This window comes from Triticum dicoccoides, chromosome 3B (genome assembly GCF_002162155.2).
Source record: "Triticum dicoccoides isolate Atlit2015 ecotype Zavitan chromosome 3B, WEW_v2.0, whole genome shotgun sequence".
Lineage (NCBI taxonomy): Eukaryota > Viridiplantae > Streptophyta > Magnoliopsida > Poales > Poaceae > Triticum > Triticum dicoccoides.
In genome coordinates, this window is record NC_041385.1 from 36422964 (window position 1) to 36434298 (window position 11335).

The 11335-nt window shown below is 49.1% G+C and overlaps 1 pseudogene; it reads right to left on the reverse strand.

Annotated features, from left to right (window-relative positions):
* Positions 1 to 1533: 1533 nt before the first annotated feature.
* Positions 1534 to 6893, reverse strand: LOC119274563 (annotated as a pseudogene).
* Between the last annotated feature and the right edge of the window lie 4442 nt (positions 6894 to 11335).

An 11335-nucleotide genomic window follows, 5' to 3' on the forward strand; every position in this document is an offset into this window, starting at 1 on the left:
AAATTCCTTCTTTTCTTGGACAAGGCTACACATGGACTCAAGAACACAAATATGTTTTCTCAACCCAATTTCGACAACTTTTTCATACAATTGTAGTTAAAAAATGAATTATATGCATTAAATGACTAGAAATGCACTAAATGGCTTAAATATAGCAAACAAACCCTGAAAGATGCCAAAATTTTACATTGGCCATGTAATGGTGCATATTTAGTGTAGATTTTTTTCAAGGACAACAGATGAAGCAGCGGCCACATCACCTTTAAACTTGACACATTCTCTCTCAAAATCATGATTGTTTTCCAGATATGGTCTGGTTTGTAGAAGTGTACGTGACAACTTTCACGGAACTTTTTCTAATTTTTACCACAATCTGTAGGTGTCATATAAGGGCACCATGACAAATTTCATGCTTTTTGGACTTTGTTTACGCTTGCAGGGGCATGTGTTGACACCATATTTTTGCACGGCAAAAACTATAATTTAGGTGGCCTAAAATCAAGAACTGCTCAACATGAAAATTATCATTCTGGTCAAGATGAACAATTTTTTTGAGAAATTATGCTTATATTCAAATTACGAAATAATACAAAGTCTTTAATCCGTGCAAGCACACCCTAACACACGCACAATGAAACAGAATAACAAAGATCACCCTAAAATAACCAATAAAGCACAGAGATCTCTCTAGAGCTATGTGTCATCATCCTTGAACCTTGCAAGAAGACCCCTACAACACAAGAATCTGCAACTAGACCCAAGCAGGTCATCATCTTCAACTACAGCATAATCGCCGCCACGGTGCTCTCCCTTTTCTTCACTCCGGCAACGAAAGGACAAGGACACACATGTGCAGTAAACACGCCCGCACCAGCCTTCGCCATATGTGGCTTTGGGTATCACTATATGTGCCTCTTCCAGATGGAAGAGAACTAGGATTCGGTTCATGCGCAGTGGCTGAACCAACCACCCAGGCAAAGAAGGACATACTTCCAACAACATCACAAAGGAGGAACAACAAAAAAAATCATATCGACGATGAGAAAGAAAAACCTCCACACAGCCACCACTTATCCGAGGACCAACCCAGCCAGTACCAGTCAACCTCCAGACACCATAGCCCACGGCCTTAACGAGATTTGGGGATCCTCCACCCCGCTGGCTCCTACAAGAAGGCAAGAGCCCTGCCCAACCATGAATGGAGCCTAGGGAAACTTATTCAGATGGGACACCACCGTGATGACCTGAACAACGACTCCCTCAATCCTAACCTTATTGAGAACACACCCGACGCACAAATCCGAGGTTCTCCCTCCCTCCTGCCATCGAAGAAGCCGACAGAGGGAGATGAAACTAGTGGCGGCACCAACGGCACACAAAGGGACCCGCTAGCCTCCTTTTTGCCTAGCTAACGCTAACTGCTCGAGGAAAAAAGTTATACAACTTTGTTTTTTGTATCCTAACTGCCTGGCTAACCGCTAATTTCCATCCAAGGTCGTATGCAACCTCGGCAGTCAAAACATTGCAGCATGGTGAATACCCCATTTTGCAGAGCTTCAATATTATTTTTTGTTTTGTCAGTGTCAAAGAGTGCCGAAAAGGTCCTATGTGGCATTCTTTTTAGCATTTGCTGCTAGATAATCCGCTAGCATTCGATGCTACCGAGTGGTTAGTTGACTGGCTATGGAATCTATGTATAACAGTGTCGGGCGAGAACTGCAGGCCATCCTTGAGCAAGCACACGTCTTGTTTCTGAGACGCCTTCTTATTCATGCTATTATCCCCACCGTCTCCGTCCCTGACGCAAGTCAGGATCTCCACCACCTCCTTGATCGACGGCCTTAGATCCCTCTCCAGCTGCAAGCACTGGAAGGCCACCTCCGCGACGCGATCGATCGTCCTCTTCGTTTCGGGGTTGGTATCGTAGCCGAGCTCCGGATCAACCAGCTGAACAACTTGATGGTTCTGAATCCTGTTGAGAGCCATGTTTGCCAAGTTGATCTCACTGTGGCTCCTGCTCATGTCCACAGCAGGTTTCGATGATATCAACTCCACCAACACAACGCCGAAGCTGTAAACGTCGCTCTTGTCGGTCAGCTTGTAGCACTGGTGGTACACCGGGTCGACGTAGCCCGGTGTGCCTTGTGGAACAGTTGACACATGGGTGACCTCAAGTGGGAACAGGCGTGATAACCCGAAGTCTGCAACTTTGACATGGAAGCTGTTGTCGAGCAATATGTTGGTTGTCTTCACATCTCGGTGTATGATCTCGACTGCATGGAGGTAGGCCAGTGCTTCAGCCGTCTCTATGGCAATGTTCAGCCTCAGAGGCCATGTGAGGCCTCGTTCCGCCGCACGGGATCCGTGAAGATGGTCTGCAACCGTCCCATTTGCGATGAACTCGTACACCAGGAGAAGATCACGGCTCATGCGCGACGTGCAGCCATATAGGATGACAAGGTTCTGGTGGAGCAGGCGGGACAGGATGTCAACCTCATTCAGGAATTGCTCAACCCGTCTGTAGTTGTTCTTGTAAAGGCGTTTCACCGCAACTACTCTCCCATCCTTGAGTTTTCCTGAATGAAAAAATATCGAAGTTGTAATTTATCAAAGCATACAGTTCAAATGTTCAAAGTTGTAATTTATCTGCAGTTTGACGTGTTAAGATTCACAAGCAACAGGTTCAGCAAACATGTGTTTTACCTTTGTAGACAGTTCCAAATCCACCATCACCAAGCTCCCTTGAAGCACTAAACCCATCAGTAGCTACCTCAAGTTCCTCGAAAGTGAAGATATGAGGAGAACCATACAACTCAAGGTCTTTACTGTATGACGTCATTGAAGATCCACTTCGCATGAACTCGTTCGAAGCTACAGTTTGTTTCCTCTTCTTGCGTTTGTACCAGACAAAACAGCCGAGACATGCCATGAGTACAGCACCACCTAGTCCTGCTCCAACTGTCCACAGAAACAGTATAACACATTAGCAATATGAAGCAACCAAGGGACCACAGGAAATAAGAACCGAACGAATAGATGGGCCGAGCAGCTTGAGAGTTGATTGACACTCACCTATTTTAAGAATGGTCACTCTTGCCATTTTACGGGCCCCTGCATAAGAAGAATGTGTAAATATTTTAAACATTATGAAGTAATAAACAAGTATAGTAGTCGATTGACAAATGAAAGGAACTTTTTGTAGTATGAATCGGCATTTTCATGATAACTTTGCCAGCTTCTATGTAAAGCCCAACTCCCTTTCCTCTGACTGATTAATGAGGAAAATACAGCAACAGCTGAATTTCAGATTTTCAATTCAAGGTGGTAATATATAGGAAGAAAATAAACACATAAGCCACAATCAAGGCATTCAGATCGTAAAAGTGCTGCCAGAAATAACGGATTCATACATTTGCATTGATTCAGGAGAAATTGTCAAAATGTAAGTCAAAATCTAACAGCAAATGTAACTGTTATATCGTAGTTTTCCAGAAAACAAACAGAGGTGATAAGATGGTTGCGTTGAAACAGCTTGGTGCCTGGTAACCTATTTGGTTCCTTTGGTCATCTTTCCAGACAAAAAAACAATATATTAACTTAAGGGCCATAAGCTTTCATAATGCTTGGTAATACCGGTAGGATCACGCCACTCTTCTGCACTGCTTAATTATGCAGTGCAACACTCAGTTACCAAGTGCATCAGCACCTCTAAGTACCCACTGAAACTAACAACAGAGTTCAATTCAACTTTGCACCCCTAACTAATTCAACAACAAACAGTTGCAATATATTGACTTCCACATGTCTGAATTTTGAAACTCGAACCAGGGCATAGAAAAGTACTAAGCGCATCGATCGGCAATTCCTTCCGGGAGTAGTTTACTTGCGACGAAACCAATAACACGTTACCGTCGGTTCGGCATGTTTGTTGAATAGCAATGCTGACTAGTTCAACAAATGTATTTTTGACTAGGAATCGACAGGCTCAATCAGTGGACTGACCTCACTAACTACGTACCAAAAACTATGCAGGAGCTCCAAGAAACCAAGCAAGCACCCAAGAGTTGAAACCACAATATCCGTGTCCAATCAGCATTCTATATTTCCACCTAGCAACAGCGACGTGAAACGCAGTAAATTAATCTGTTCTTGACAGCGGTTCGATGTCAGATGCAGCATCAAAATTGGTACCTACGTCGCCACTTCTGAATTCACTCAAATCAGTCACTTCTGAATACCAGCATTTGCTTTGCTTGTCCAAATTGCTACCTAGGTCGGCATTTTTGGAGTCACCGAATCGGTCGCTGGCACTTGAAATTTTGAGGGGAATGAATACCAGCAACGGATTAGCTTGATCAAAGGACTAGTGATTGACTAGGCAAAAATAAAATCATGGTGGCGCTGTCAGTTAATTTTCGTCAACTCACCGCACTTGTCGCGGTAGGCGACGCCGGCGCAACTGCAGGAAAACCCGGTGCCGTCGCCGGCGTACCTGCACTGCCCGCCGCTTGCCTCGCACTCGGGGCAGTCGTCCGACGGCACCGTCCACTCGAGCAGGAACCCCTGCCTCATGCTCTGGACATAGTCGTCGTCGCCGTCGCCGTCCAGAAAACCAAGAACCGGCACGACGGAGAGACTGCAGGCCGACGGGACAACGCCCAGCTCGCGGTGGCTGCCATACCCCCCGCCAAGCCGGAAGAAGGACCCGTCGGCGCAGCGCGTGCGGTTGAACCCCGGCGGCGCCACCTGCTGCGGCTCGGTGCAGTTGTAGAGGACGAGGACCTCCCTGTTCTTCCTGCTGATGGTGTATGGCCCCAGCCCGAGGCCCAGCGAGATGTTGAACCACCACGGCGGGCAGCCGGCCTGGGGCGGGACCAGGAGATTGTGGTTCACGGTGACGAGGGAGGAGTTCTCCGCGAAGACCCGGGCGACCTGGTATTTCCCGAACATGGAGCGGCTGAGGAACGCGTGGCTGCTGTTGCAGTTGAGCTGGAAGGACGGAGACCCGCACGGCGGCCGGCCGGCGCCCTCCTCCAGCCAGAACGGGTAGGTGATGTTCAGGTCGCCGCATCTCTTGGGCGAGCAGGTCGCGGTGGACTGCGCCGGCAGCCGGAGAAGGGAAGCGGAGAGGAGCAGGAGGAGGAGGAGTGGCTGGAGCGGCGGCATGGATTGGATTGGGCCGTGGAAAGGAAGGGAAGCGGAGCGGGAGAGGACTAGTTAACTAGAGCAACGGGACTGAGCGGAGGTGGGACGTGCGACTTTGAAGATGAAGGACGGTGGCCATGGCGGCTTGACCGGTCAGAGTCAACGCGCTATCTGTTTCCCATTTGCATTATTTATTTACTTCGGTATATCGCCTTGATCTGTGGGATGCCGTTCCAGAGCGGCAATGCATGCCATGGCTGGGGACGGCGACGGCGACGGCGACGGCTTGCCAACCCGCCATTAATTTCGCATGGCCCGACAGATAAGGAACTGGAGCTGAGGCCAGATCGATTCCTAGGAACTCGTTAAAAAATTGAACAATTCAACGACTGAACTCACCGTTGCCGGCACTCGGCGGCTGCCATGTCAGGAGGAAGCCATCCCTGATGAGCTTCTCGTAGTCGCTGGCATTCACGTCGCCGGACGCCCCGAGCACCGGCACGGCGGTGGCGCTGCAGCCCTCCAGAGCGTACCCGCCGTCGATCCCGCCGGACGCGTTGTACGGCCCTCCCGTGCGGACAAAAGTGTTGTTCCGGCACGCCGTGTCCAGCAGCCCCACTGGGCGCCCCCGGCGCCCTGGTGCAGTTGTAGAAGACGAGGTTCTGGTTGAGGGGGCTGATGGAGAACGGGTGCCCGACTTTGGTGGCCGTGTCGGCCGTGGGGACATGGCAGCCTTGGGGGCTGGACCTACCGTTGAAGTCTTGGAGCTTGTGGACGTCGGAGACGAGCAGGGAGCCGTTGTTGTAGAAGATATCCAGGATCTGTAACCCGTACTCGGGCTCGTAGTACCCGAGGTAGGGGACGTGGTCCTTGCAGTGGACCTGGAACCCCATCTGGGCGCACCGGTTCTCCTCGGAGCCATGGACGACCCCGAACGGGATGGAGACGGCCAGGTTGCCGCATTTCCCGGGCGTGCATCCGCCGACGTCCGCCGCCGCGGCGAGCTTCGGGGAGGCGACGACGACGGCCAAGAGGAGGAAGATGCAAGGCCCGGGCCATGGGAGGACCATACGGAGGGAGGAGGATGACTCCGGCCGATCGAGGACGACAGTAGGCAACGCAGTGTGTACTGTGTAGGATATTTCTCTTGGCACCAAATGGATAGAGGAGAATAGTACTAGTACGAACTGCGATATTCATGGTACGAGCGAGGGGATATGTGATATGAGGAGAGGAGGGGGGAGTCGGTGAGTGACGAGTCCTTTTCTTTTTCCTAAGGCAAAGTGTGAGTGGTGTGCCGGAAAGTTTGACTGCAAGGCAACCAGCGTCCACACACGCACGAGAACTCCACCATCCCCGGTCGTGGTCGAGCAGCGATGCGACCGGACTGGCCAGGATGATGTCAATCCGGTGCCGATCGGTGCACGCTCTTGTCGGCCATTGATGTACCCATGGGTGAGCTAGTTGGATATACTTGTGTGAGGACCGGTAACGGTAGTTGTAAACCGGTGAACTGTAAGCACGGACTGGCGGTAAACCTCCATGCTGCTGGTCATGGCGTGTGCGTGCACCTACGACAACACTACTTAGTGTGTGTTTATTGACGCTCCGGTTGACAGCAAGTGGCAATAAAATTGATGCACGTAGTCGTTAGTCGTTACACCTGGTAAGTGGTAAGTACTCACCAAGTTGTAAACATAAACAACTAAGCAATCACTAGCAACCATTTTCTCGGACCCGACCCCAGAGTTGTTTTTTTTTTTTTTTTGCGGGGACCCCAGAGTTGTTGTTTAGTGCAGAGTGCAGACTTCAGGGTTCGGAGTTCAAATTAGGCTGATCGATCGAGTCGTCGGCCGTACCGTGGTCTAGTTGTTGTATAGAGTATACTATTGCCTTTCATTCCGCTTATGTTCATCAGCGTGTGCTAACCTAATTAAACTGGTACTGCCCACTTGGAGTAGTTTAGTTTGCAGGCCACATCAAGGGGCCAAAGCTTCGTGCAAGTAGTACTAGTAGACTATTAATTAGTGTAGTAGGTGCCGCTCTTTGTTTACATGGTCTGTAAAGAAATATAAGAGCGTTTCGATCACTATTTTACTAAGGGAGTACATAAGTGGACACAAGGATACTGGAAAGATCGCACAGGTCAAAAGCAAGCTCGAGTTTCTCTTAGTGAAAACCACGCGTCACGTTTAGGTAAACAGTCAAAAGCTAACAGTTAGTTGTTACCGGCTGCAAAACAGATTGAAAGATAGACAGGCCCTGGCACCCAACTCAGAAACTACTACTAGCATCTAACAGATGCGAGAGTACTCTGCCTTGGAAGCCAAGAAGCACGACGATGAAATGCACATCTAGCCGCTGAAATATCAGCGCTAGATAAGAAGAAAACCAGACCAGAGGTGGTAGATCTTTTTATAGATATGAAAAATGGAAAGGATCGCACTAACCAGCGCAAGGCCAATCGCATGGCACTAACGAACCGGAGAAAATCTAGCTAAAACGAGCTTATGTGAGATGTGTCAAGTTGGGCTGGTATGGTGGGCGCGGTCGTGGGAGAGCAGGAAGGTGGAGGTGCCGCGCTGGCCGGGCCGGCTGCGGCTAACGTTGATCCGCCACGACGATTGGGCACGACTTCGGGTCTACGGCCTTATCCTCAATAAGTGAGTGCCATGGTTGATAGCTAGGTCGGATAAGGGAAATCTAACCAAAGGCACTGCGGGTTTCAGCTAGCCAGGAGGCGGATTAAGGACATGATTTTACGGGTGAACTTACGTGGAGGGGGGAGCTCCCATGTCAAGATGAAGCCATCTTTGATGAGCTGCTCGAACCGGCTCGCGTTCGCCTCGCCGTCTGCCCCAACAACCGGCGTGACGGCAGCGTCGCAGCCATCGTAGCTGTCGTAGCCGCGCGTATCGTTGTAGCGCCCTCCGGCGCGGACGAACACCTTGCTCTTGTTCCCGCACCTCATCCTTGTCTGCACCAGCTCCGTGTCCTGTGCCAGAGCCGCTGCTCCGCCCTTCTCCGTGCAGTTGTACACGATGAGATTCACGCTCTCTTGGTCGATGCTAAACGGGTGGCTCAGTTTGACAGAGGTGTTCCAGATCGACAATCCGCTGTCTCCGCAGCTGTTGGAGGCGTTGAGCAAGTAGAGCTTGCCTACATCAATAACTCGCAAGCTGCGCTGCTTGTAATCGATACTCATGATTGCAAACCCGAGGCCGAGGCGTACAGAGCTGAGCAGAACGGGAGAACTTCCCTTGTAGCAATCCACCTCGAAGTCCGGGGAACCACATGTTCTTCCCGTCTCCTTGTCGGCAAGCCAGAATGGGTCGGAGATGGTCAGATTCCGGCACTTCTTGGCCGAGCAGGCTTCCACCTGTTCCTCGGCCGCAGCGACCGCGAGCATCAGCGGTAGCCACAGGGCCCGGAAGAACCAGTCGCTCGGAGCCATGGGAGGAGAAGATTTGGAAAGATTGCAGTGAACACCAAGGGGTGACATAGGCTACAGATATGAGAGAATACCCTGGTCTCAGCACGAAAGATATATGGGGACGGACGGCAGAGTGAGTGGTTCAAATTTGACTGCAAAACTGGGGCAAACGATCACCGTCCACGAATTCCCCGAGTGACCCCTTTGACTGGTAAGCCATGACTTGTAAACTTTCAAGGTTCCCCTTTGACGGGGTAAGCCATGACCATGACCTTCATGCCCCGTGATGTGACTGGAACCAAGATGCTTAGCCAGATCAATTCGGTTCCAGTATCTTTGTGCTCTTGTCTTCTATCTAGCTAGATTCTGATCTTGGCATATCTTTCACACTGGGCAGGTTATTGGTTATATATACTGTATCCCATAGAAAAGAAAGTTTTATAGCATGATCGGTGACTCAGTTGCGCTTTTTTTAGAAATTGCGTAAATGTTTTTCTTTACAAGGGAGAATTTGAGTTCGAACTTGGAGTTCACATATTTTATTCAGATTTTTTTGGGGAACAAATTCTATTCAGATAGATATGCGGCTTAGATTTGCCAGTGCATGGAAAATCACTTCTATGCAGAGGCATTGGAAGGTCCAAAACCCGGATAGCGGGCTAGGATGAGCGTTATGGACCGGTCCCAATTTCAGCGCGAGTCGCGGCTGGTTCTTGGCGGGGTTTTCAAGTAATTGCTTTTTTTCTGGTGATTACCGTATGTTTTCTTCCATTTTTTTCTTTTCTTTTGATTTTTATTTGTGTTTGTCCCTTTTCATTCTCCGGTTTCCTTTTTCTTTTTCTCTAATACATGAACTTTCTTAAATTCATGGACTGATGGACGTTTAAAATATCATAAGCATTTTAAAAAAATCCATGATTTTGAAAAGCATGAGCATTTCTTCAATTCAATAAATTGTTTTCAAGTAATTATGGGACTTTCTAAATTCATGAAAATATAATCAATTTTGTGAGTATTTTTAATCTTATGAAATATATTATATAAATTTTGGGAACATTTTTCGAAATAATTAATGAAAATTTTCAATTTTAAAAACAAAGGTTACTCAATAACCGATTATCTAAAGAGGGAGAAGTAGCTACGAGCATGTTGGTTTTTCTTCTGTGGGACGGGCCCTCACATGGCAGAGCTACATAGGCCGAGCCCAGAGCGCATATACAGACTATTCGCTGCATAAAGCACTAAATAATACTCCCTCCGTTTCTTTATATAAGATGTATTTATTTTTTGATAAAATTTCAAAATGCAAGGTTCATTTCTTCTAATTTATCATACTCCCTCCGTTCCTTTATATAAGGTGTATCTGTTTTTTGATAAAATTCCAAAATGCAAGATGCATTTCTTCTAATTTATCATACTCCCTCCGTTCCTAAATTAAAGTCTTTTTAGAGATTTCAATAAGGGACTACATACGGAGCAAAATGAGTTAATCTACGCTCTAAAATATGTCTATATACATCCGTATGTAGTTTGTATTGAAATCTTTAAAAAGACTTATATTTAGAAATGGAGTGGGTAATTCCCTTGCTAGCCTCCAGAAAAAAGGAAAGTATCTCTCTCCTAATTGTCGGTATCTTTCCTTGTCGCAAAAGAAGGAAAGTATCTCTATCGATTGCATGTATCTCTTACTTTCCTGGATTAATTGGTTTATTTTTCACTAACCAACAAATTTGTCAAGGATAATTTCGTCCTAACATGTCTATAATTCTGTCTCTTGGTCACCATGCCGAAAATAATACACCTTACATAAAGGAACAGAGGGAGTAATACTTAGCACTCACCATTATGGGCTAATGCGGTGCAATTTCGCAGAAAGTCCTGAATAATAAACATGAGCCGACAACTCTATATTTCTAAAAGTCTACTTCTGGCTGGCCTCTCACTGGATCATACGGCTGAACAAATGAACTAAGCCAATTTTGGCCATAGACTTCAGAAGTTCAGAGTTTAGACTAAGAGCATCTCCAGCCGTTGGCCTTCCAGGAAGCGCCTAAAATCGCCCCCGGGGGCGCAAAAAATCGGTCTGGGGGTGAGTTGGTCCCCAGTCGCCGGCCCCAAGGCCGCCCCCAGGCGCGTCTAATTGTTTTTTTAAAAAGAAAACATTTTACAGAAAAGAAAAAAAACGCTATTAGGCCCGCCGTCGCCCTCGCCGCTCCTCGCCGCCCGCCGCCCTTGAAGCTCTACATGCCGAGGAGCCTATAGAACTGTGTGTAGTCGCCGCCGCCGCCGCCGTCGTCGTCGCCTCCTCCGCGGCCGCCGTCCCTGCTGCACCCCTCCCCAGGTTGGCGCGGCGGGTTGGACGGTCTGGGGCGTCCTCGTCCTCGTCGCTGTCGAGGATCACCACGCCGTGCTCGTCCTCGCGCCCACGCCTGCAGGCGGCTATCTCCTCGAGGGCTCGGTGCTGCCGGACCATCTCGTCGCGGAGGTAGTCGTCCCGCGCCCACTTTAGGGCCTCCTCGTCGGAGAAGCCGTGACGGGCTATGGCCTCGTACTCCGCGGGGAGGCCGGGCTCCGCCTTCGGCCTGGCGAGGACGATGCGTCCAGAGGTGGGGGAGAAGTCGGCGATGCGGACGCCGGAGCTGCGGGTGCGGTGGCTGACCGGTGTGTCCTGGGGCTCCGGCTTGACCGGGCGGAGGCAGGGAGAGCCAGTTGAGCGGCCGGACAAGGAGGAGGACGCCCCCGGGTCCATGTGCCTTA